This window comes from Kogia breviceps, chromosome 16, assembly GCF_026419965.1.
Source record: "Kogia breviceps isolate mKogBre1 chromosome 16, mKogBre1 haplotype 1, whole genome shotgun sequence".
Lineage (NCBI taxonomy): Eukaryota > Metazoa > Chordata > Mammalia > Artiodactyla > Physeteridae > Kogia > Kogia breviceps.
The window spans coordinates 71154355-71180832 of NC_081325.1; the positions used below are offsets into that span (position 1 = coordinate 71154355).

The 26478-nt window shown below is 42.4% G+C and overlaps 1 long non-coding RNA gene across 1 annotated transcript in view; it reads left to right on the plus strand.

The window, feature by feature from the left end:
- The first annotated feature begins 18319 nt into the window (after positions 1-18319).
- The window catches only part of LOC131743559 (uncharacterized), a 388810-nt gene continuing 380651 nt past the window's right edge, over positions 18320-26478 (plus strand). Inside the window, exons 1-2 of the long non-coding RNA XR_010837343.1 lie at positions 18320-18563; positions 20862-21054. This is a non-coding gene — a long non-coding RNA (uncharacterized lncRNA). The remainder of the gene's footprint in view (positions 18564-20861; positions 21055-26478) is intronic.

A 26478-nucleotide genomic window follows, 5' to 3' on the forward strand; every position in this document is an offset into this window, starting at 1 on the left:
TGTTCTTCTCTTTCTGACTTACTTCACTCTGTATGACAGTCTCTAGGTCCATCTAACTCGCTACAAATAACTCAATTTCGTTTCTTTTTATGGCTGAGTAATATTCCATTGTATATATGTGCCACATCTTCTTTATCCATTCATCTGTTGATGGACACTTAGGTCGCTTCCATGTCCTGGCTATCGTAAATAGAGCTTCAGTGAACACTGTGGTACATGACTCTTTTTGAATTATGGTTTTCTCAGGGTATATGCCCAGTAGTGGGAATGCTGGGTCGTATGGTAGTTCTATTTTTAGTTTTTTGAGGAACCTCCATACTGTTCTCCATTGTGGCTGTATCAATTTACATTCCCACCAACAGTGGAAGAGGGTTCCCTTTTCTCCACACCCTCTCCAGCATTCATTGTTTGTAGATTTTTTGATGATGGCCATTCTGACTGGTGTGAGGTGATACTTCATTGTAGTTTTGAACTGCATTTCTCTAATGATTAGTGATGTTGAGCATCCTTTCATGTGCTTGTTGGCAATCTGTATATCTTCTCTGGAGAAATGTCTATTTAGGTCTTCTGCCCATTTTTGGATTGGGTTTTTGTTTTTTTGATAGTGAGCTGCATGAGCTGCTTGTATATTTTGGAGATTAATCCTTTGTCAGTTGCTTCATTTGCAAACATTTTCTCCCATTCTGGGGGTTGCCTTTTCATCTTGTTTATGGTTTCCTTTGCTGTGCAAAAGCTTTTAAGTTTCATTAGGTCCCATTTGTTTATTTTTGTTTTTATTTCCATTTCTCTAGGAGGTGGGTCAAGAAGGATCTTGCTGTGATTTATGTCATGGAGTGTTTTGCCTATGTTTTCCTCTAAGAGTTTTATAATTCTGGCCTTACCTTTAGGTCTTTAATCCATTTTGAGTTTATTTTTGTGTGTGGTGTTAGGGAGTGTTCTAATTTCATACTTCTACAGGTAGCTGTCCAATTTTCCCAGCACCACTTATTGAAGAGGCTGTCTTTTCTCCATTGTATATTCTTGCCTCTTTTATAAAAGATAAGGTGACCATATGTACATGGGTTTATCTCTGGGCTTTCTATCCTTTTCTATTGATCTATATTTCTGTTTTTGTTCCAGTACCATACTGTCTTGATTACTGTAGCTCTGTAGCTCTGAAGTCAGGGAGTCTGATTCCTCCAGCTCCGTTTTTCTTTCTCAAGATTGCTTTGGCTCTTCGGGGTCTTTTATGTTTCCATACAAATTGTGAATTTTTTTGTTCTAGTTCTGTGAAAAATTCCATTGGTAGTTTGATAGGGATTGCATTGAATCTGTCGATTGCTCTGGGTAGTATAGTCATTTTCACAATGTTGATTCTTCCTGATTATCTATTTTATACATAGTAGTTTGTACCTGTTAATCCCATATCCCTAATTTGCCCCTTCCCCCCAGCCCTCTCCCCTTTGGTAACCACTAGTTTGTTTTCTATATTTGTGAGTTTGTTTCTGTTTTGCATATACAGTAGTTTGTATTATTTTTTAGATTTCACATATAAGTGATAACATACAGTATACGTCTTTCTCTGACTTGTTTCACTTACATGTTATACTATTTTTGGTATCTCTAGAATGAAATACAGATTGTACAAATTCAGCTTCCAAAAGATAAAAGCAATTATAAAATTCCTTACATTTGTTCATTTCTTTATACTTTTCAAAAGTCATTTACCTCCATTGGAATGAACACAGGCTAAGATACTTGAAAGTGGCTTCCTGCCCCTTTCTGCTTCTAGGACTTAATTCGTTCTCTTCTCTCTATGAGAAATATTCTCTTCTTTTATTCCACTTGCCAAACTCATTCTGGTCCTCAAGACTGATCTCAATTATCTCTTCTTAAACTTTAATAATTTCCTGTTATTAAAGGTATAACTGTTTAATGAAAGAACAAACTCAGTCCTTCCATCATACATCCCTGGGTATCACTGTCAGATACATCTGCATTTTCAAGACTTTGGGTTGCGTTTGCTTATAGAAATCTTACTTTTAGGCTGTAGTATTTTATGTAGGTGGCTAAATAGAACAAAGTCCCTTAGTACCTTTGTTATCTTCCATTGCATTTCATTAACAATTCCATTTTTCTGTTCTTTGCGTTCTCTCAACTTACATTTAGAATGTAAATATTTTATTTAAAAAAATTCCAAATTTGTACAACAGGAAGGAAATAAATCGACCTGAATTTAGTGATGAAGATTTCTTGAGAGCCAGCATTCTGAGTTTTTCTTCAATGACCCAATTTACATCTCTTTGAAAGAAGAAAAGCAAAGAAGTCTCTTTTTCATTCTGTCTCTCTCTTTTTTCTTTTTTTTTTTTTTGCCTGTGCACATAATCACTATGAGTTTCTAGGCCTTATACCTAATACCATTGCCACAAAGGCATTTTAAGATTGAATTCCATTGACATGATTCTGACTTTCACAAGACCTCATGGAAATGATCTGTACATTGTATCTTCTAGAATGATTTGACTCTAGCCCTTTCACTGTGGTATGATAGGAGAAATCCAGCATGCTTTGATGGAAGCTTCCTTTTTCCTTCCATTGCTCTCAATGTGTGTCAGACCTTCCCACCTATGACTGGATGGCTGCAACTTCCTTAGGTGACTGCACCCCTATGAGAAGCTGGGTCACGTCCATTATGGTCACTGGAAACCCACAGTGCTAGACAGACCAGTTAAGGTCAAGCAAGCTGACATCAGCACAGGTCTCTCTGGAGAGAGAGGTGTGCTCTCCTTAGAATGAGACCGGCAAGTCTGACCTGGAATTTGGCAACATTCTGGACCTCAAACTTGACCTCAGGCTTGACAAGCAGGTGGCAGAAAACTTCAGTAGGGCTGAGTACAGCCTGAAGAGTACTCAGGAGGATTAGTAGCTTTGATGAGGAGCCTCTGTGGACTGAGGCCTTTTATCCAGGGCAGTTCAGACCTATTGAGTTGGTCCTGTCCCAGGTGGGGACTTGCGGATCTTAGAGGGTCCTTATCAGCTAAGCAGAATCCAGTTCCCTTAAAAGGAAAGGCTTCCCCTTATCTAGTTGTACGTCTTCAGTAAGTAAATAAAGAGAGGAGGAGCACAGAGATGGACTTGGGATTCTCCCAGGGGTGCTTGTTCTTGGGGATGGGGTGGAATTAGCCCCAGGGAGTGGGGAGACGGTGAGATGGATAGGGGAAGTTCTTTATTTATCCCCTGCTTGGGTTTCTCCCTCTGACACCAAGTCGCCAAATGGAGCTAAAGGCAGAGGTTTGGCTGAGGGCATGTTGATACTTCCTATTTTCCAGTTTTCCTCAACCCACCCTGTCCCTCCAAATCTCTTCTCATCATCATCAGATAAGCCTTCCTGAAGTGTGGTTTTCATGATCTCAAAAGCCTTTAATGACTTCTCATTTCTGTGTGCTAAATTCCAGCTCCCTTAGGCTGACATTCAAGAACCTTTTCTATCTGGCCCCAACCACCCCAATGATCCCTGACACAGACCTTCCACCCGGCGAAGCAGGCGTGCTCTCTGTTGCTTGAATACTCCATGGCAATTCCTGTCTTTCAGATTTGTTCATCCTGCCATCACCCACTTAGAATGCCTTCCTTCCCTGCCTCCACTTTTATGGAAAATCCTCAAGATAAGGGCTCACGTCTTCCCTGGTCCTTATAGCCCCCTCACATCTCTCCCGACCTCTCTCAGACTAGTTGGGTTCTTGGCATTCTTTCCATCCTGCGTAACTGAGTTTGGTGATTTATGGCGAGAGCAAATGAGTGGAAAGAAAGCAAAACATAAAGGACCATGTGGGAGAACTCTACTTTCCAGAAGTAAGCTGTCTAAACTTCCTTTTGCATCTTTGGCTTTGCACTTGTTCAAGATCCCCTGGGGATATTTTTGCACCGCTGACTTTGAACAGGCTTCAGGGGCTCATGTGGCGGAACATTCTCAGGGCAGGCTTAGTGTCTGGAGTCTAGGATGTTCTCAGTGACTTGCAGCTATTGGTTTTCTCACCAAGCATGCAGACACTCCTTATGTAATCTGGGCTCAGAGGTGTTTTCAGGACGCTTGACTCCCAGTGGGATGGCACTTAGAAAGCAGAATAACTCAGAGAGCAGTTCAAACAGTCCCTATACTCTAACCTCTGACGTTCCCAGCTTGAGAGAGACCCGAGGCAGAAGGTCTTGGAGGTGCGGGTCAGAAGAGTGGGTTAGCTTGGTGGTAGAAAGTTCTCGAGGAAACACAAGGATATAATTTAAATCCTTACGCATGTTTGCAATGCACCCTCTGTATACACAGATCTCACGTGTGAAAATAAGAATTGATCAACTTTCCAAAACCTTAAGACAGACGAACTTTGGTCCAGAGAGGTCAGAAGCTTCAAAATTGTTCTGAAGGCATATTGTATAAATGCTTGCCTTAATGCAGCAAATGTTCTGTGGGTAATGTCTTCCTGCAGAGTTACATCAAATGGAAATGGAGCTGTGTGTTTTCTTAGCATCTTAGGCCACGATACCCTGTGTGTTTAACTGAAAACTCTGTAAGCTATAGTGGAGTATCCTTAATGGATCGTTTGGCATACGTGGTGATGCTTACATGAAACGAACTTCTAAAAAATTTAAACGAAACCTTTCAGAAGTCCCCACTTGGGAGCACAGTTGTATTGAAAGGTAATCTAACTTGTGACATGAGAAATCTTTTGTTAGTCTCTTATAGAAAGCATTCTTCTTTTTATTTTCCTGACTTCATTTCCTTATTGTTTTTCAAAAGAAATTTTATTATTTAGTTGAATGGAGCATCTTTGGATGTATTTGTTTTTTCCAGAAATCACATGGGAAAGTCCGTCATGGTTTCCATCCAGCCCAAGTTATCAATACATACAAATTATCTTCTATCCAGGTTTTCTCACCCTTTTTTTTTTTTTTTTTTGCGGTACGCGGGCCTCTCACTGTTGTGGCCTCTCCCGTTGCGGAGCACAGGCTACGGACGCGCAGGCTCAGCGGCCATGGCTCACGGGCCCGGCCGCTCCGGGGAACGTGGGATCCTCCCGGACCGGGGCACGAACCCGCGTCCCCTGCATCGGCAGGCGGACTCTCAACCACTGCGCCACCTGGGAAGCCCTCCCCCATTATTTTTATAGGTAATGTTTTATTTAGGGAGAATGATGTTGTTTGTGGTGGCGGAGAGATAGGCTGAGACATTCAAATTAATTTGCATTTTAAGGAAATGTTAAGTCTCGAAGTTGTAAACATTGGGAAGAGATTTTTATTCTAAAATTGTTAACTGCAATAATTAATTTTTAATAGACGCTGGTCCGGACATATTTTGCATTAGTATGACTGAATTTAAAACTCAGAATTTTGTGTCACATGCACGTATATATGCATTTCTTTTATTATGATGAAATTGGCATATTGTCTTTTTCATTATTTTGAGTAGAGGACAGTAGATCGCCATAGAAATCTCAAACAGTTTAGCACACTGTCCCCCATTTCTCTTTGTCCGAATGAGGTTTGTGTGACTCTCATGCCACACAGGCTTAAATTGAAGACAAAGTGCCACCCAGAGGTTCCTGTAAAACTTCTAATGCTCCATTTAGGAGGTTGCAGCTGCAATTATAAGGAATTTCACAGTTCATCTTTCATTTGCTCGTATATATATGCAGCAATTTTAAAAATATACAATCTGGACACATAACTCAGTAATATGACACAATTACCCCAAAATATCTGGGCTATGTGAATTAAAAAATGTTCTTAATAACCTTGTATGTCTTTCTGAAGAACCTATAAAAAGGAATGATTTCTTTTCAGAGAGGAAAAGGATCATCAGCGAGTCCTGAGGGAAAAAGCTTTTCTCTTGGCTCTGCCTGGGACTAATCCATGTGCTGTCTTTTTCCTTACCTGTCTCCTAAAGCCAAGAGACTCATGTTCAATTTCTGTTGAGGAGCTCAGTACTTACCACCTTTAGGATACAACCCATAACTTCTTGCGTGAGGTTCAGTTCAATTAATACATGGGTCAGGACTGGAATTCTTCCTTGAGCAAGTTATTGGGTTAAGATTCTAGACTCAGGAGACCTCAGTGATCCTTGAAGTATCTTTTGTAAAAAATGGCTCTCTTCAAGCCTCGAATCCAGAGCAAGTACTCTTGATAAAAAGCTGATGTTTTAATTGCTGCAAGCACTATTTTATTTACCAGGCACTTAAGTAATGCTTACTCTTTGCCTGATGCCTGCAAAATGCTTTACAAATAATTAACTTATTTAATCCTCATAATAACCCTAAGACAGATACTCTGACTATTCCCATTTAACAGATGAGTAAGTAAAACACCTAAGTTCACAAAGCCAGAAAGGGGCAGAGCCAGGCAATCTGCTTCAGAATCTGGGCCACCGTCTCTGCCGACATTATGCCATATTCTGCCCCTCCTGGGCCGTCCTTCTGGACCCTAAACGGTCACGTGCCCTGGCTGGTATCTCCAAGCCAGTCCTGGAGGATGGCCCTCCAGAATCGTCAGCTCTCCCGGCAGAAACTGACATTACCCCACACCTTTCCCCGTCACGTTGCAATCCAGCCACTGTGAACATCTTGCTGTCCTTTAACTCAGCGGGTTTTCTCAGGCCGCTGTGCATTTGCATCTACTCACTCCCCCTTACAGGATGCCTTTTCCCTCCTTATTCATAAGACATCCTCTGAGTCACTTTTCAAGATGTAGCTCACTTGTCACCTCTCCTGACTCTTTCTACATTCTGGCAGATATAGGCACAGATGCTGCGCACACACACACACACACACACACACACACACACACACACACACACACACACACACACACACCCACCCACCAACGCTTCCCATTCGATCCTGGCCCTTCAGCCTGCTTTGAGTTCTTTCAGGCTGCATCTAGGTTTGAGGACTGGCTCAACAGGCCTTGGAGTCTGATAATTCTGAGTGGTAAGTGTGCAGCCCCTAATGAAACCCTAGAGAATTTGTCGACAGCTGGCCACCCCTTGAGCAATGCCTCGTTACCATTCTGTGCTTGGCATACTCCTTCTTAGAGGGGCCAGCCAATCTGTTGAACTAGCTCTCATAACCATAATAAATGGTTCTGGGATGCAGTCTCCCCAGCACATTATATCATGAGGAAGACCTACCTGTGCTAACTTTGAGAGACATCGGTACTTATGAGAATTTGGCCAAAATGCTAAAAACAAAAGTGAAACCAAAAAAACCCAACCATTCCACGGAGAGAATATTAATTTCGTACTAAACATACCTATTATATCTTCATGAATACATAATATTAGTATTTCCATATGGGCTAGAAATACTAAATAGTTAATAGCTTCCCCAGCAATTTGTTTCTTGTTGTGACGTCTCCAGTAATGTGTAATAGTTTTGGCAAAGTGCAATAACAATATATTCCTATAACCATAAAAATCTACAGTAGTTCTTTAGTTAGCCTGGTTTTGATATTTGAAAAGTAGAGATATTAATTTCACATGCAAACAGAAGATAAGAAAATGTCAAAAAATCAGTTTATAAATCAAATATGTATTATAACAAAGTTGTTAATGTTTTAAAAGATTCTTCCAGTAAGTACCCTTAAGTATACCTAGGCTTACTAATTCCTGACTCTTTTGTTTTATTGAGATATAATTGATGTATAACACTATTAGTTTCAGGTGTAAAACATAATGGTTCCTTGTATGAATATATTGCAAAATGATCACCACAGTAAATCTAGTTAACGTCCATCACCACACAGTTACACATTTTTTTCTTGTGATGAGAACGTTTAAGAACTACTCTTAGTTGGGCTTCCCTGGTGGCGCAGTGGTTGAGAATCCGCCTGCCGATGCAGGAGACACGGGTTCGTGCCCTGGTCCGGGAAGATCCCACATGCCGCGGAGCAACTAAGCCCGTGAGCCATGGTCGCTAGGCCTGTGCGTCCGGAGCCTGGGCTCCGCAACGGGAGAGGCCACAACAGTGAGAGGCCCGCATACCGCAAAAAAAAAAAAAAAAAAAAAAAAAGAACTACTCTTAGTGTCTTTCAAATATACACTACGGTATTATTAACTGTAGTTGCCATGTTTATTTATTTTATGGCTAGGAGTTTGTACCTTTTGACCCCCTTTACCCATTTCACTCCTACTCCATGTCTCTGGCAACTGACTATCTGTTCTGTGTATCTAAAAGCTTCTGTTGGTTTGTTTGTTTTTACGTTCCACATATAAGTGAGATCATACAGCATTGGCCTTTCTCCATCTGACTTAACTTCATTTAGCATAATGCCCTTAAGGTATATCCAGGTTGTCACAAATGGCACAATTGTCTCTTTTTTAATGCCATATGCCACATTTTCTTTACCCATTCATGCATCAATGGACACTTAGGTTCCACATCTTGGCTATTGTAAATAATGCTGCAGTGAACATGTGGGTACAATTCCTCACTCTCTAATATGCTACAGTTAACCTTTTACTTCATTGGGAAATAAAATTTCTTAATAATTGTATAAAAAGGAAAGGACATAAATATTTTGAGTCAAATAAGCTCCCAGTCTGGAAAATCTTGCCTTAAGGAGAACCTGCACTCTGACTCGTTCGTCTGTATCAAGGGCTTTTCAGGTCAAGTCGAAACCAAAGGTGCTGAGAGATAGGGGTGTGGGGAGATTCTGATGTCACCATAGCCAAATTCTTCTCAGGTGAACGACGTGAAGTGTGCTTGTGTTGTCTCATAGGGTGATTTCAGAAGCAACTGAAATAACATGGAATTGCCTCTTTTCCTTTGTGAGTGAGTATGGGGCTGTCTTCTGAGAAAAAACAAAGGGAATAAATAAACGATCAGCTGCAAAGTTTGCAAGGGCTACTTGAAGACCGTCTGTCAGAAAAGTTGCCTTTAGCTGAAGAGATTTGGATTTTATTCTTTACCGCTTGCTAAGCAGTTAGTTTTTGTCTTTGTCTTTTTTTTTTCTTCTGTTAAGTGTTTACTTGCAGATTCTGCTGGCTTTGATGAGGCCAGATTTTAAAAGTAATTCGGGGCTTCCCTGGTGGCGCAGTGGTTGAGAGTCCGCCTGCTGATGCGGGGGACACGGGTTCGTGTCCCGCTCCGGGAAGATCCCACATGCGGAGCGGCTGGGCCCGTGAGCCATGGCCGCTGAGCCTGCGCGTCCGGAGCCTGTGCTCCGCAACGGGAGAGGCCGCAACAGTGAGAGGCCCGCGTACCGAAAAAGAAAAAAAGTAATTTGAAAAGTGGAGTGAACACATTACTGTGAAATGAAGTACACAGTTACCAAGGATGGTCGACTTTTAACTTTTACCTTGAATCACTTCACTATTGAATTGACCATAAACTTCTTTTGTCAACAGATGAAATGAAGTGAAAAGCCATCTAGGTTCCACATGTTTCTTCCCAGGGAGAAGGAAGCACCCTTCCTTTGCTACTACTGATGTCGTAGCAAAAGGGCTCACATTTTAGATTTCATTTACTACAGTTCTTGAAAATGAAATTTGTTTAAAAGCTTTTGCAGATACCTCTCTTCTACATGATAAAGGCTTCTGTGCAAATTCAAAAGTTGCTATAGAAGGGAGGTCTGATCTCTTTGCTGACACTTGCAAATTAGAAATTTTGTACATACAGTGAGTGCAGCCATGCAAAAAACCACTGCCCATCTCAAGCTGCATTATTTCATCCGGTTCCTACCTGGAGGGCTTTTTTTGTTTTTTTTCCAGTGCAATTAATTAAGCAAACAGGACCAACGTTGGAACTTTTGACAGATTACAAGAACAAATGCTCTTGCATTGGGGCTTTCATGGGTCTCATAAGTAGACAGTCCTCATAAATCCTGCACAACAGATCTTTTGATTCTCCCTCAAAAGCTTTATCCTCTTCCAGTTGGAAGAGGATCATGGGAGGCTTGCTACTTACAAATTTCTCTATTGCTGTTTTCACTTCCTCTTCAATAATAGAGGCAATCAGTTTCTCATTATCCAGAAGATTCAGTTTTGGCATGTTAATTTTAGCCAGAATTTTCATAATCTCTCTGTTATCAGCTGCTAACTCTGATGCAAATACCAGTTTGGAGAGCAAAAAAAAAAAGAGAAACATTTTACATTACTGCTCTCTAATGACCAAATGTAGAACCTGTTGAAATAAGAAACTATGGTATTTCTGATTTTGATTCTTATTAAGATATTAGTTGCTCTTGACATTGGCAAACTTATTTATAAAATTTGCTAAAAAAATGTTAAGGAAATTGTAGCCTAAAACAATGCTAGCCTTTTAACATTCACTGAATGTCTACTCTGGGTATAGAACCACATCAGGTGTTATCAGGGTCATGGGGAACAGGTTTAGGTCCCAGGGGAAAGAATTTAGTTCTTTTCAGCAAGGGAGGAATTTTTTTTTTTAACATCTTTATTAGAGTATAATTGCTTTACAATGGTGTGTTAGTTTCTGCTTTATAACAAAGTGAATCAGCTATACGTATACATACATCCCCATATCTCCTCCCTCTTGCGTCTCCCTCCCTCCCACCCTCCCTGTCCCACCCCTCTAGGTGGTCACAAAGCACCGAGCTGACCTCCCTGTGCTATGCGGCTGCTTCCCACTTGCTATCTGTTTTCCATTTGGGAGTGTATATATGTCCATGCCACTTGGAATTTTACTCATAGAAGGCAGAGTTGGGCCCTACCTGTAAGCACTGGTCTCTAGTAATTTTGTGCAAAACTCCACCCCTCCACACTCCGTCGTTAGCCTGATGTGTTTTGAAGAATAAGAATTACTATGTAGGAGAAGAGATAATATATGCGAAAAACAAACAGGAAACTAGAGGAAAAAACTCATGTGCTTTATAATTCAAATTATTAGACAAATTGTACAAAAACAAAGAAAGGGCTTTACTGTAATAAAATACAGAGTTCTTTAAAAAGAACATTGGAAAACTGTCTGAGAATGCAGCCTTTGATACCCCCTTGGTATTCAGTGGTCCAGGGCCCAATTTTTTTTTTTTTTTTTTTTTTTTTTTGCGGTACGCGGGCCTCTCACTGCTGTGGCCCCTCCCGTTGCGGAGCACAGGCGCAGCGGCCACGGCTCACGGGCCCAGCCGCTCCGCGGCACGTGGGATCTTCCCGGACCGGGGCACGAACCCGCGTCCCCCGCATCGGCAGGCGGACTCTCAACAACTGCGCCACCAGGGAAGCCCAAGGGCCCAATTTTTAAGCTCAGTTTTTAAAACCATTGTGTGTGAACATGTTTGACTTTCTGTGTTACTTATTTGAGGAAATTTATTTTATAATTTCCTCTCTTATGAATTTGGTTTCTAAGCAGTTCATTACTCCTTTCTTGGGCCTGTCCACCGCTGCCCAGCCTCAGGAGAGAGGATCGGATCGCGTGTCGCTAGCCTGGGAAAAGATCAAACTTCACAATTCAAAGTCTGGTTTCTCCTGAATGTGTATTGTTTTTGCACCATCGTAAAGTTGAAAACTCCTAAGTGGAACCATCGTAGGTAGGGGATCATCTGTATCTGGAAAACCGCTGTATTTTCTTCCCAATTTTCTGAAAATCTGAACTTACTCTAAAACCTAAGTTTCCATTGGAAAAAACAAAACCAAAAAGTAGCCCTTGCTGGACAATGTCCTCCTACCCATTGCACAGAAAAGACCGATGCCTTCCGTGGCTCTAACATAGTGGTCACAGCAGGGGGCGCTCAGCTCCGGGAAGTCGACCTGTCTTTGTATCTGGGTAGAGGTGGAGTATGGTCTCCACTAATGGGCATCACGTCTTCATGCTGACCCAGCCCACTTCCTTCCTTTTGTTCATGCCACGAGCATCTCCCAGTTCCCTAAGTTCAAGACTTCAGAGTCAGCCTCTCCTTTGTTGTCCCATCTTCTCAGCCCCGTTGCTTCTAACCCATCATTTTATCTCAAATCCAGTACATCGACTCAACACCATGGTCTAGTTCAGGTCCTCAGCATCGGTCATCCACACACCTTGACAATTTATTTACCATCAAATACGTGTTTGGAGAAGCTAACTCCGGGGACCTTGGAGGACAGATTGAAACTGGAGAGAGGCTCGGGGCAGGGAGAATTGTAAAGCCATTCCGATTTTCCCTTTCAGTACAGTGTTCACTAAATTACATGAGATATTGAACACTTTATTGTAAAGTAGGCTTTGTGTTAGATGATTTTGCCCAACTGTAGGCTAATGTAAGTGTTCTGAGCACGTTTAAGGTAGGCTAGGCTCAACTATGATGTTTGGTAGGTTAGATGTGTTAAATACATTTTGGACTTAGAATATTTTCAACTCAGGAGGGGTTTATTGGGATGTAACCGCATTGTAAGTCGAGGAAGATCTGACTCTTCTCCTGGTTTCTCCTATTGTTAACATCTTAGATTGCTATGATACCTTTGTTACAATTAATGAACCAGTGTTAATGCATTAGTATTACTAAAGTCCATAGTTTATTCGGATTTCCTCAGTTTTAAAAAAAATCTAATGTCCTTTTTCTGTGCCAGGCTCTCACCCAGGATACCACGTGTCTCCTTAGAGTCCTCTTGGTTGTGACGGTTTCTCAGGCGTTCCTTGTAGCTGACGACCTTGAGAGTTGCGAGGAGTGCTCTTCAAGCGCTCACGCCTCAGGATCCGTATGATGTTTTTCTCACGGTGAGACGGGGTTTATGGATTTGGGGAAGATCAGAGAGGCGAAGTGCCATTCCCATCACATCATGTCAAGCGTACATACCATCAACATGACTTACAGCTGCTGACATTGACCTTGATTACCTGACTAGGGTGGTGATTGCCAGGTCTCTCCCTTTCCGTATCGTACTCTTTGGAAGGCAGTCGCCACGTGCAGCCCATGGTTAAGGAGTGGGGAGTTTCGCTCTATTTTTTTTTTTTTTTTTTGCGGTATGCAGGCCTCTCACTGTTGTGGGCTCTCCGGTTGCAGAGCACAGGCTCCGGACGCGCAGGCCTAGCGGCCATGGCTCACGGGCTTAGTTGCTCCGTGGCATGTGGGATCCTCCCGGACCGGGGCACGAACCCGTGTCTCCTGCATCGGCAGGCGGATTCTCAACCACTGCACCACCAGGGAAGCCCTCGCTCTATTTTTTGAGGGAGGAATATTTACATAAATTATTTGGAATTCTTCTGCACAAGATATTTGTCTCTTCTCCCCCGTTATTAATTTATTCAGTGGTTTATTTTATGTCTGTATGGTTGCATGGATATTTATTTTATAATTTGTTGATCCTTTATTCATTTTGTTGCTGGGATTGCTTTAACTTTGCCCACTGGGGACTCTCTCAGTTGGCTCCTGCTCCAGAGAGGGGTAGTTGTAAGGACCGTGTTGTGCTGTGCTCCGTGCTAGCAAGAGGGCTGGGAGGCCTGTCGCAGGGCAGCAGAGGTTGCGAGGTCCCAGAGTCCTGAACGCACAGCAGGGGCCTTTGGGTAACGCCACGCAGCAACTGAAAGGTCCTCTACATTCTTAAGTGCAAGAGTGACGTGACGAAAGGTGTGTTGGAAGGTTACCTTGGAAGCTCTGTGAATTGCATAGTTTCACTTGCTCGTTCATTTAACAAACAACGCTCATGGCAATCATTCTGCCGCACGCTGGGGAGCGAGGGCGGATTCTGATGGGGAAAGAATACTGACACTCACGGAGCACCTACCTGCCTGGTACCTGGTTCTTTACTCGCTGGAATTCATGAGATTCTCACAGCCACCCAATGAGACAGATACTCTTTTCAATATTTTACAGAGAAGAACACTGTTTCAGAGAGGTTAAGTAACTGGTTTAAGGCCACACAGCTAGTAAGTGGCAAAGCGGAGATTTGAATGGGGATCTGTCTCATTCCACGTGAGGTCAGTTAAGAAAGTCACCGATTTTTTGCTACTTCTTTCATTGAGAAGTAGAGTTTAATTTGTCTCCCGTGGAATCTGGACTGGTGGTTTCGACTTTGTTAGGTTTATCTGAATTGAACAGAAGTGACATTCTGGAATTTACAAGGCTAGATCAAAAGAAGCCTAAAGCATTCTCCCTGGCCTCTTAGAAAGCATGTTTTTGCAGAAGCCAGCTGCCACGCGGCAAGCCCAGCATTACTCTGAGTCCGCCGTGCCGTGAGGTGGCCAGAGCAAACCGCAAGGACAGGTCTGCCCACTTCCCACTCGCTCCAGCCACCGTAATCCAGGCACCGGAAAGGTGAGCGAGGGTGCCTTCCGAGGATCCCGGGCCCAGCCAGCACTGACTGCAATTGCAAGAGCCACCCTGAGCGAGAACCACCCAGCTGAGCCCAGTCAACCCTCAGAACCATGAGAGAAAAAAATACCTAGTTGCGGTAACCCACAGTGTTGTGGGCTAGCTTGCGGCACTGTGTAACCGGAACACCAGCAAACACAGGTGTTCTCTCTCCGTGCTGTCTAGCTTCCACGGTGACAGGGTTCCTCCACTGAGGCAAAGAGCATAGGACCGTTACGTTAAAGGATTGAGCACGCTGTGGGGACCTGGCTGGAGCTGGGCGCTTGTGCACAAGCAGAGGCAGAGCTGGGAACCATCTTAAGGGAAGAACTTGCATTAGAATATAAAGTAGAATTGCATCAGCGCTCACTGACGGGAAAGAGAGTGCGTTCGTTATCAGATAGTCTTGAATTGCAGTTCTACTTTCTCACTTCCAAGATGTCTGACTTCCGGCAAACTACTTTAACTCTCTAAGCGTCAGCTTCCTTGTCTTTAAAGTTCAGATGACCTGATGATAATAACGTCAGATGCAATGAGGTAACAACAGGTGTTCCATAACTGTGTTCCTGTCGTTTTCTAAGCATATCGATTTTATAGCACCTGCTCCGCTGCATTCGAATTGTTTATTTTCTAGCCTGTCTCCCAAATGGACTTTGAGATTTCTTAGGGAAACAAGATTTATATTATATATTTTTGTATTCTTGGCGGCCAGCAGACTGTACAGAGTGGATGTTCAAATAATTGTGGAATGAAAGAAGGGATTGATATCATCGTGGCTGAGGAATGAGAAAAGGATGACTTGCCTATCTGGTTAGGAGGCCAGAAGTAACATTGGTTAACAGGGGGAGAGTGATGCTGAACAAATCACGAACCAAGTAAATAAGTAATTATTAACTGAAATAAATCCTGTGAAGAGAACATATAATAATAGAATAGAATAAGAGTTTTTTGGGGAAACACCAGCAAACACCCATTATCTCTTATAGCTTGTCCAAATAACTAAGTTCTGGCCAACAGGATATGAACAGAACTGACTTTTACCATTTCTGGAGAGTGTCCTGAAAAGAAATCTTTCCTTTGACCCTTTCCTACTTCCTGCTGGAAGATGATGAGAACTGAAATGGCAGCCTTGGACCTCAAGATGGAAGGTGCATTTTGAAGATGACAGAATCTCCTTATAGCTTTGAACTAATGTGACAGAGGAAATGAACTCCCACCTTGTTTCAGCTGTTGTTTCTCTGGATCTCTTTGTTATTGCAGCTGAAAGAATGCGGGGAACTATGAAAGAGGTAAGAGGGGAGCCCAGTTGAAACGGGAGTGGAGGGGCAAGGAAATCATCTCCAGCGAGGCAGTCTCTACGAAGTGGGATGATGAAAGAGAGTGCCCAGGGTGGAAGGAACAGCACGTATGCTGTCCCCAAAGTGGGAAAGGACTTGATGCATCTGAAGAACAGGATGAATGAATGAGAAGCGTAGGAGAGAGTCTGGGAGTCAAGATCACAGTGATCTTGAAATACAAAGTCTCCAGAGTGTTTTAAGTACTGAGGTAATATGGCCTGATTTCTTTTTCCAAAAGGTCCCTCTGACTCTGTTGGAGGGTTTGGGTGGTGGAGGAGGTCACTTAGCCTCAGCCGCAGATGATGGCAACCAGTACTAGGGGTAGGGTTGGGGGTGGAGACAAGTGATGGTTTTGAGTAATATTTTGAAGGTAGAATTACCAGATCTTTTTTTTGTGTGTGTGGTAGGTGGGCCTCTCACTGCTGTGGCCTCTCCTGTTGCGGAGCACAGGCTCCGGACGCGCAGGCTCAGCGGCCATGGCTCACGGGCCCAGCCGCTCCGTGGCACGTGGGATCTTCCCGGACCGGGGCACGAACCCGTGTCCCCTGCATTGGCAGGTGGATTTTTAACAACTGTGCCACCAGGGAAGCCCTACCAGGTCTTTTTGAAGTGTAAGATGTATGTCACTGAGAGGAAACATGCCTTCAAGATGATCCCCAAGTTTTGAGAAGGAGGAGACTGGAGGAAGAAAAGTATTGGCAGAGGAAGGCCAAATGTTTGGTTTCTTTTGAATGTGGTATGTTGGAAAGAGACAGAAAACCAGTGCTCAAATCCCATCATTCATTGCCAGTTATCAGCCGTGTGTGACTGGGAACGTTACCATTTTACAAATAAGAAAATAAGGTTTAGAGGTTAAGAAACATAAACTCAGCATTTTGAACTTAAAATCCATGGAGGTAACATGACTTAGTAGAAAGACCATGGGCTGTGGAGACAGATGCCGTTATATTGCGTCCTTATTAGGCGACCTTGACAAAGTCACTTAAATTCTTAGAACCTCAGCCTTCTCATGCAAAAAAAAAAAAAAAAAAAAAGGCTTGTCATAGGGATTAAAAATGATAACTTTTTGTAAAACACCTAGAAAGGTGTCTGGCATAATAAGCGTATGTATGCTCTCATAAAGACAGCATATAAATATAAAATTGCTCCAAGTGCTTTCCAGTTGAAACGTACACTGGGTGTTCAATTTGTGTAGTGATCAGATCATTTAGTCCTATATTTGTATACAGAAACTCAGAAAGAGAGGAGGCTGAAAGACAAATCCAGGCCACTCTGCCTGGACCACTATATTCATGCAATGACCCTTGTTCTCCCTTGGTCTGAATGCTCAGCCTGAGGTGAGTCCCTAAAGGACGTCGAACTTGGACTTTGTGCATCATTGCTTAACGTGTTCTGTTTTGCACTTTTCGAGAAGGTAAACGTGACCTCCTGGGAAGGTGATTATCACGCTCTAGTAGTGAGATCTGAATCTAACTTGAACAGATGTCATCACTTTTTAGATTTTCCATTTACAGAAACTCCACCCAGCCTCTGGGCATCTGGGAACATTTATTCATTATGCTGCGAGGAAGTGCTCTGAGCCTAAAGCAAGAATACTACTTTCAGAGTAAAACGACTGAATAATTAACAAGGGTGCCTTCTCAAAGGTGAAATTTGGCCTAGGTATTAGCATTGGTACTCAGCAAAATGCCTAAGGTATATCATGGATATTTGATGAAAGTACTTGGTCATCACTGTGATTTTAGAATTCATTCAGTGACCTGGAAATTCTGAGGGTTTCTAAAAAAGATTTTTTTTTTTTTGGTCACCTCAGGGCGTGTTGGATTGTGCATAATGGATTCCCTCTATAGAGTTACCCACAGGCGATGTCCTCCATTGACAGGGGAGGTGGGGCTGGACCCTGAGTTAGGGGACATGTATTTGGAGCTTGGTGAGAGAGCCCGTCCCCTTGGCACTTCAGAAGTTGAGGGGATGGTGTATAGCTTAGATGGAAATTTTCAGAAGCTCAACACAAGGAAGGTGGCGTGGTGGGAATTTGCCTGTCTGGTGTGTAATTTGATCCGACGGGGAAACAGGGGTTTGCCTTTAACAGAGTTTTGTCTCTATCAGATTACTATAATGAGTTCCCTCAACATCTCCTTAGGCATCATTCTTGCACCTGTTGATGGCGGGGTTGAGTTTTCAGCAACTCTCACGCAGAAGCACTGACATTCTATGCCCGTAACTATGCATCATTACTGGAGGGGCGAGAAGCAAGGAGCAGAAAACTGTTCGCTCTTAGTTATTTTAATTTTTTTTAGAAGAGTAGCTGAACAAATTGAGAGAAATGGGAAGGAAACTAAATTGTACTGCAGAGAAATGCTGTTCTTTTATCCTTTGGACTTATTTTTTTGTACAAGTGGATCATCCGTAGGTTGAAATAATTATGAAACTTGGAATGTATCCAGTTCTGTAGTGGGTAATTACAAAATTGCTCTGTTTAATTATGCGGTATTTTATAGGAGGGCATTTTTAACCTTTGTCACTAGCGCCAAATGGAAGGAGACACAGCTCTTCATAATAAGTATCATAATTCTAACTGCATCTAAGGTTTATTTAGAAGCGACTCATTTTTAAAGACACGCTCTAATTTGTGCAATTTTTTTAGTAGGTAAAAACTGCTGAAGTGCATTGGTTTGTGGTGACAAACAAGAATAACTGCTTGTTAATAGTCTGCTCCACCACTCAAATCTCCTAAGTCCGTCTCTGGTGAACATAGACACAGCAGGTTCATTTCTGAAACATGAAGCAAAGCTTATATAATCAAGTGGCTCATTAGAGAAGATCAGAGGATTTCAAAGTACACTTTAAAGACTAGAACTAATGTCGTGTATTTAAAGAGGAGATCAAAGTTGACACCATATCCAGAAGATCCTTTGCAAAACATCACTCTTCTGTGTTATTATCAGAAGTGACTTTCACTGACCTTCACTGTAAATCTATGTAGGTACTAATGACAGGTTAAACAGTTAAACCACCACATTTATTCATTCAACATGATTATTGAGTGACTTCCGTGCAAGGCAGTGGGAATCCAGTGCTGCCTATACTGTCTTTCTCGATTCTTTTGTCTTTCAAATGCAACTACTAAGGTAGCACTCTCAAAAAAAAGGAGTCATAGTAGCTTGTATGTTATGTCTTGGGGGTGGGGTAGTTTAAAAGAATTAATAGAAGTAGAAAATATATCAACATTTATAAGAGTTTAAAAATAGGAATTTAACTCAGTTCAAACATTTTTGAATACCTCATACATAAGGTACAGGGCTCAACAGAGTGGGTTCTACCATGAAGAGTAAGACATGGTCTCTGTCCTTGAAAAGCCTTTGGACCAATGGGCGAGAGAATATATGCAGGTGGATGGCATTGCAGGAGCTGTCAGAAAGGGGCAGACAGGTGCTCCATGGACACAGAGGTGAGGCATTCCTCTGTCCAGGGGCTTCGGGAAGGAGTCGGAGTCAGAGCTTGATGAGTAGGCTTTGAAGCATGTATATGAAGGAAGAGCCTTTTCCCCGGGCAGCACCGTGGGTGAAAGCTGCAGGTTGGGGAGGTGTGATGAGTGTTTACTGAACAGAAAGCATGTCAATTTAGCTGGTGCCCAGTGACGCTGGGGGACATCATGGCATCCGCGGAGGAGCAGGAGAACAATGAAACGGGAGGTTGAAACGAGCTGAAAATGTGTTAATGTAGGTATCGGCTCACACGCTTATGGGGGCTGCAAAGTGCCACGACGTGCCGTCTGCACGCACGTTGGAGAACGCGGGAAGCGGGTGGTGTGAGTCCCAGTCGCAGTCGCAGTCTGCCTGGGGCGCCTGGGAGCCAGGAGCGCCCATGTCCAAGGGCGGCAGAGGAGAGGTGTCTCGGCTCAGACAGAGCAAATTCGCCCTCCCGCCGCCGCCGCCTTCTTGTTCTCCTCGGGTCCTCAGCGAATTGGCAGATGCCCACGCCTACTGGTGCGGGTAACCTTTCCTCGGTCTGCTGGTTCAAATGTTCATCTTTTCCAGAGACACCCTCACAAGCACACCCAGCAATAATGTTTCACCAGCTATCTGGCTATCCCTTAGTGCCGTCAAGTTGACCCATAAAATTAGCCACCGCAGAAAGTCAAGACCCGAGTTTCCAGTCCAGCTTATTAGCCCCGGGAATCTGGATGTCACTTACCATTCAGAATCTTAGTTTTCTCATTTCTGAAAGGATATCAAATTCATTTCGGTCTGCATTGTCGGAATAAATAGCTTACGCCACAAAGATAAACCTGGAAACCTCAGTGATTTTAAAGCAGTGAAAATCAAGTGTCTCCTAACATCCCAGTCCATTTGGTTTTGGGGGGTGGTGGTGAGGCAGTGTGAGGTAGGGGATGAATTTCAGGTGCTCCATCCTGGGGTGCGGTCACGCGTAACGTACGACCCCCGAGTTTGCCACAGAAGGGAAGCGAGGAGGAGAGTGTGGGAGAGCTCTTAGGGACCAGGCCTATACAAAGGCCCCATCTGTTCACATTCCATTGGCCAGAACTAGTCACATGGCTCCACCTGGCTATCTGGAGCTTAGAAATCGAGCCTTTTGTGAGCCAAGGGGAAAAGTGAAATGTTTCGGGGGAACACGCAACAGTGCTCTGTGACTCTCCATTGGTGTCATGGAGTTAGTATATGTGAAAAGGCTCGGGTAATGTATATGAAATGCTCTATGCAAAAGGGCTGGTGTCACGTAAATCACTCCTTGATATGTTTGTTTTTTTAAGACTGCAAAGATAGATTGGGGCCAAGATAGTGAGGTCCCTAAATTATTGTCAGTTAAGGAATTTATAATTTTCTCCATGGATTATGGGGTGGAACTAAATGCTTTTGAAGAGGGGGGGGGTTACTTAAACAAATTTGTGCACTAGGAAGATCGAACAGCTGTCTTTCGGCTGGAGATTTTGGGAAAACTGTGGACAGTAGTCTTTTTCAGTTGTTGAGGGGCTATAGGGCCTGGACTAGGGCAGAGTAGAGGTAAGGTAAGGGGAGGGAGAAGCCTGCCAGTGGACTATGGTATTTTATTAGTCTTTGTACCTGCGGTGTCTTCCACAGAACCTGTGCTGTAATATGTGTTAAATAAACATTTCTGAATGTATCTATCAGTCAAGACTCAAATGGATGAGTTAACGAATTTCATTCTATAGAACGGTTCGTTTTGTATATGACTGTCTTCTCGTATAGATAATAAATTCATTGAGGCTGGGAATCCTTTGTTTTCATCTTTCTGTAGGAAAGGTCTCGATGTGAGTCTAATAAGCACTAACAATTAAGGGATGTGTGTGGCAGTGAGTCCCCATACGTGAACTTGATGAAGAGACTTTGCAGCTGAGGATTTATCCTGGCTACACCAAGACTAACAAAGAAACGAAGGAACAAAGCCCATGAACCCAGGGGACGTGGAAGTTACTCAGACATAAGGACGGGTAAGTCACCTGTGTGGTTTCAAATCTTTTATTGATTTCACCATAAATTTCTGACTCCTCTGCATGACGTTTAAAATGACAAGACATTACTTTGCTAAAATCCGGAGGATTTATGAAATAAGCACTACTTGCTATAAGAAGCCCAGAGAGCCCAAATAAATGAATATTGTAAAACTCTGTCAAATAGTTTACTAAAGAAAAACTATAATGACAAACGTGTTTGCTTTTCCATTTAAATGAAACGTCTGTATAAGCAGAATATTGTCTATGTTTACTACAATGTTTTGTTTAACTCTCATTTTTTATATAATCCTCAGGATTTCAGTAATTTCATCATTGCTTCTGACAAACCATTTAAACATTTCTTTTACATTTCTCGGTTTTTCTAATGAACTTTTATATCCATTTGAATTAACTGGATTGGTGATAGAGCAGTTCATAGAAATCAACAAATGTACTTAAAATTGTATGAGATAGTTATCGTATCAATTTCAAGGTGAAGAATTTATTTATGGATTCAATAAATATTGATTGGAGGTCTCCCATGTGATAGTTCTATGCTAGGGGTGAGGGATGCAGGGGTGACTTTACAGACAGAAGAAAGCCAGCAAATTGAATCTTTGCTCTTCAATAGATCGAAGCTGATGATGACAGAATCTTCCAAATATTTTTGGTCAAGAGAGCTTTTCAATGTGGGAAATATCAATTTTCCCTACAACTTTAAGGCAATGATATTTACCTTTATATTGTAGTGTGTGTGCTTGGAACAATGATTAATCCATTATTTCAGCTGTAAAATGTCTAAAAATCAGAGGGCTATCAACTTTGTCATGGTAGAGGGCTGTCTACTTGGTTTTCTAATCCTCTTAGTTTTAGAGTTGAAAGAACTTGCATAGGTGTTTTCAAAACGTATGTATATGATACGTATGCACACATATAATGCACCCAGTATTTTATATATATTGTATATTTTTCACATTAAAATAATGTAAGTATACTATGCTCTATTTTCAACGACCTAGAAACTCTAAGTGCATTCTTTGGCAGAATATATAGCATCTGAATTGCACGGGGTCGATCACAACTTGCTGTGTTCGGTTGTGATATATTGACATACACTATATATATTTAGTACTATGTGAATTGATCTTGAAACAGGTTAGTTAACTAGAGCGATTAATAGAATGATTTGTTAATTTGTAGGTCATTAGAGCAGAGAACAGATGCACATCAGCCTTTTTGAAATTTTAATTTTTTTAGGTCATGAGGGTTTAGGACCACAGAATCCTAACCCCATGGACACATTTTAAAAGCAAATTGGACCAAAGACTAATTTCATTCAATTATAATTTCTGTGTGTTTGCTTATAAGGCTATAGTGATTTTAAAATGGATTAGACAAACATTGCTCGTATCAGCAGGAACAGAAAAATCATTCTGGGAAATGTTTAATTGGGGTTCCCTAAACAAAGGACATCTGATCAGATTAGCTTGGGCTAGGCTGCGTGCTAAGTCTTCCCTTAGGTTATTCAAAATATATATTTTGCCATGTTAAAGTATTGGGGATGCTTCAGTGGAAAAAAAAAACCTATTGAACTTTGCTTGCAGTTAACAAACTAACTTAATTGTGCAAGGAAAGTCTATTTTTCTTGGAACACCAATTAACACTACACAGAACAGTTTTTCTTTAACATCAGTTTGGGAAGTACTGTGTTAGCTAATTCAAAGACTATACTTAATATTATTAAAAATTTTAACTTGAAATGAGCCCTAAGCCCAAACTGAACGCATTGATTTAGTTTTGTGACTGTGTGTAAAACCCTTGATGATAATCTGGCCAACCTGCTCTACTTGAGTTTTCCTAAATGCGCTGTATGGCTGTACAGGGTATGGTTGTAGATGGTTGTACGGTGATACATATTGTATATGAACATATACGTATTCACTCAATGCGTTGTATGATTGTACAGCATGATTGTAGATGGTTATATGGTTATACGTATTATATACGAACATATACATATTCACTTTGTCTTCTAGAATGTCCTTGTGGTTAAATTACACGAAGCCTGCCTATCTTAGCTCAAGTGGGTGTCAGAACCCACAAAACAGTTCTCTGACCCCTTCTAAATGTGAAGAACTGTGAAAGTTCCTAGGTTTTACCCTTTCAGGCTAACATTTCAGCCCAGTGCAGTGTCGTGGATGCTGGGAGAAGACACCACACTCCCGGGTAAGGGACAAAGGACTTCACTGCTCCCCGCAGAGCAAGCAGCACGTGCTCCACACCTCTGTCAGCTCCTTTTGTCCCCAAAGTCACAGGGGTGGCACAGAGCGCCCTGGACGCTGCACTTGGACTGGGTTTGCTTCACAGCTGAGGAACCCTGAGCTTAGGAAACCCCAATCTTTCATAATAAACGGGCTGTAAGGAAACTTGCCTGATTTTTTGCCCAGGAGGGAGACAAGATTTTTATTATTCTGCACAATGAGCATTTTTTTAACTTTTTATTTTATATGGGAGTACAGCCAACTCACAATGTTGTGATAGTTTCAGGTGCACAGCAAAGTGACCCAGCCATATATACACACGTATCCATTCTTCCCCGAACTCCCCTCCCACCCAGGCTGCCACATAACACTGAGCAGAGTTCCCTGTGCTGTACAGTGGGTCCTTGTTGGTTACCCATTTAAAATACGTTAGTGTGTACCTGTCAATCCCAAACTCCCTAACTATCCCTTCCCCCCACTGGTAACCATAATTTTGTTTTCTATGTCTGTGGGTCTGTTTCTGTTTTGTATGTAAGTTCATTTGTACCATTTCTTTTTAGATTCTGCATATAAGCGATATCATATGATATTTCTCTTTCTCTGGCTAACTTACTTCACTCAGTATGACAGTCTCTAGGTCCATCCAGGTTGCTGCAAATGGCATTATCTCATTCTTTTTAATGGCTGGGTAATATTCCATCATATATATATATGTACCACATCTTCTTTATCCATTCCTCTGTCGATGGACATTTAGGTGGCTTCCATGTCTTGACTATGGTAAGTAGTGCTGCTGTGAACATTGAGGTGCATGTATCCTTTTGGACCATGTTTTCCTCCAGATGCATGCCCAGGAGTGAGGTTGCAGGGTCATATGGTAGTGTTCTGTTTTTAATTTTTTAAGGAACCTCCATACTGTTCTCTGTAGTGGCTGCACCAATTTACATTCCCATAAACAGTGTAGGAGGGTTCCCTTCTCTTCACACCCTCTCCAGCATTTATTGTTTGTGGATTTTTTGATGATGGCCGTTTTTACTAGTGTGAGGTGATACCTCATTGTAGTTTTGATTTGCATTTCTCTAACAATTAGCGACGGTGAACATCTTTCACGTGCAAAACATTTCTTCCCCGTGTTCTAGCAGAAGAGACCATTTCTATCTTCCGAGGCTGTTAGCTATACAAACATTCCTGAATGAAGAAAAGGCTGTAAGCACCTCTATGCAGAAGATGTGCAGAAATGAGAAAGACCCAGGCAGTGTTGTCTCCCGGCACTAAAACCCATGTCACCAGTTGTGTGCTGTTCCTTGAACTCCTGTAACAACCTGTATGTTCTGTGATCACAGCACTTCTTGAACTGCTCTAAGCCTTGCTTGTCTGGAGAGGCTGTGTCCTTACTAACATATTTACCATATCCAGCTGGGTACCAGGTACAGAGTAGACATTTGGCAAAGTTTATGAGATATAGGCTTTAAATATGTTTAAATATCCTTTAAATGTTTTCTGGATTGGTTTTCAAGTTTATTGCCCCAACTACCCTGGGAGGAGGGACAGAAGGTCTCAAATGGCTTTAATCACTGGGGGGAAGTTTTCCTTTAATAGGAAAGTGCTAGTGCTGCGGCCCCTAGCTTAGCAATCAGTGGCTGTGAAGAGAGAGAAGGGCCAGAGCAACTGGAGTGCTGGTGGCCCAGCAACAGGAGTGTTGAGACGGTGCTGGCAATCAACCACGTGTCAGGGACGGAGCCGCAATCCCCAACAGCAGATGTGCAAGACTTTAGGCCATGCAGCATCTAGATAGGATTTTAAAAGATGTTTAGGAGGTTTCTGGTCACAAAACTGGAAAGGAGAAATAGAATAGCATGTGAGAAAGAAGAGAGACAGAAATGTATGTTTGGGGAGCACCCAAGTAATTATATATACTTTCAGTTTATAATAACTTAATTGTTTATACATATTTTAAGTAAATTTATCTATATAAAGAGGTGAAGAGTTGGGGGAGATTCAACCAGACTCCTGCCCATCAGGTCAAGAATCCAGTGAAGGGTCACCCTGTGTTCCCCCAGTGACCCCAGAGCGATCCCATGTTTGATCTGGACTCTCACTTATTTCTCCCCCCACCCCAATAAACACAGAGCTAAGAGAACACTGGCTCACCAGGGATGGATTGAAAGCTGAGCTATTTTTTTTTTTTTTTTTTTTTTTTTTTTTGCGGTATGCGGGCCTCTCACTGCTGTGGCCTCTCCCGTTGCGGAGCACAGGCTCCGGACGCGCAGGCCCAGCGGCCATGGCTCACGGGCCCAGTCGCTCCGCGGCATGTGGGATCCTCCCGGACCAGGGCACGAACCCGTGTCTCCTGCATCGGCAGGCGGACTCTCAACCACTGCGCCACCAGGGAAGCCCAAAGCTGAGCTATTTTGCCAGGTGGTTTTCAAAAGTAAACACTCTGCACATTTCAAGAAACTTTTTTCTCTTTGTAGATACTTCTTGAGGTAAATAGTTTCCGGAAATGGATGTGGGGGAATGGCATTGATCAGAGAGGTGGGAATCGATTTTCCTTTCAAGAGTTCTGGAGTGGTCATCATCTATTGGGCTTTTGTCCCATATCTTGCCTTGAATGGCCATTGCCTTATCGACTCTTTGCTGGTATCATGTGCGTACATTTTCAGGTGCCTCATTAAACATTTCTGGGTGGCTGACATCCTTTGTCAATATACACTTTATTATTGAGGACCCACAGATAATTTGGTAATGTTTTAGGGGATTGGGTTTAGTACTGGAAATGCTCCCATGGTCTCCTTATCCAATCAAAGGAGAATAAGTGCAAGAATCATGCATATGCGCTGGGAACGAGAGTTGGTTTATATGATTCTTCGTGTTGATTCTGGAATTATCAGTTGATTTAAGCAGACAATATGGGTCTTCATTGCCTGGAACTCAGTGCACTAGAAAAGAAACAGCATAGTGAGTGAGTGAGCGTGTGCGTGTGTGGCGGAGGGAGGGAGGGATTAGTCTGTCGGTTTGTCTTTTACCCATAGAGTACACTTAATAGAACTTCACTGTACTCGTATGTTCTTGTTTTCACTACCAAGTATCTTTCCATTTTTGTTTTGTTCTCTTTATCTCAACTTAAATTAAGAGAAAGCAAGAGAGTTTGAGATGATGT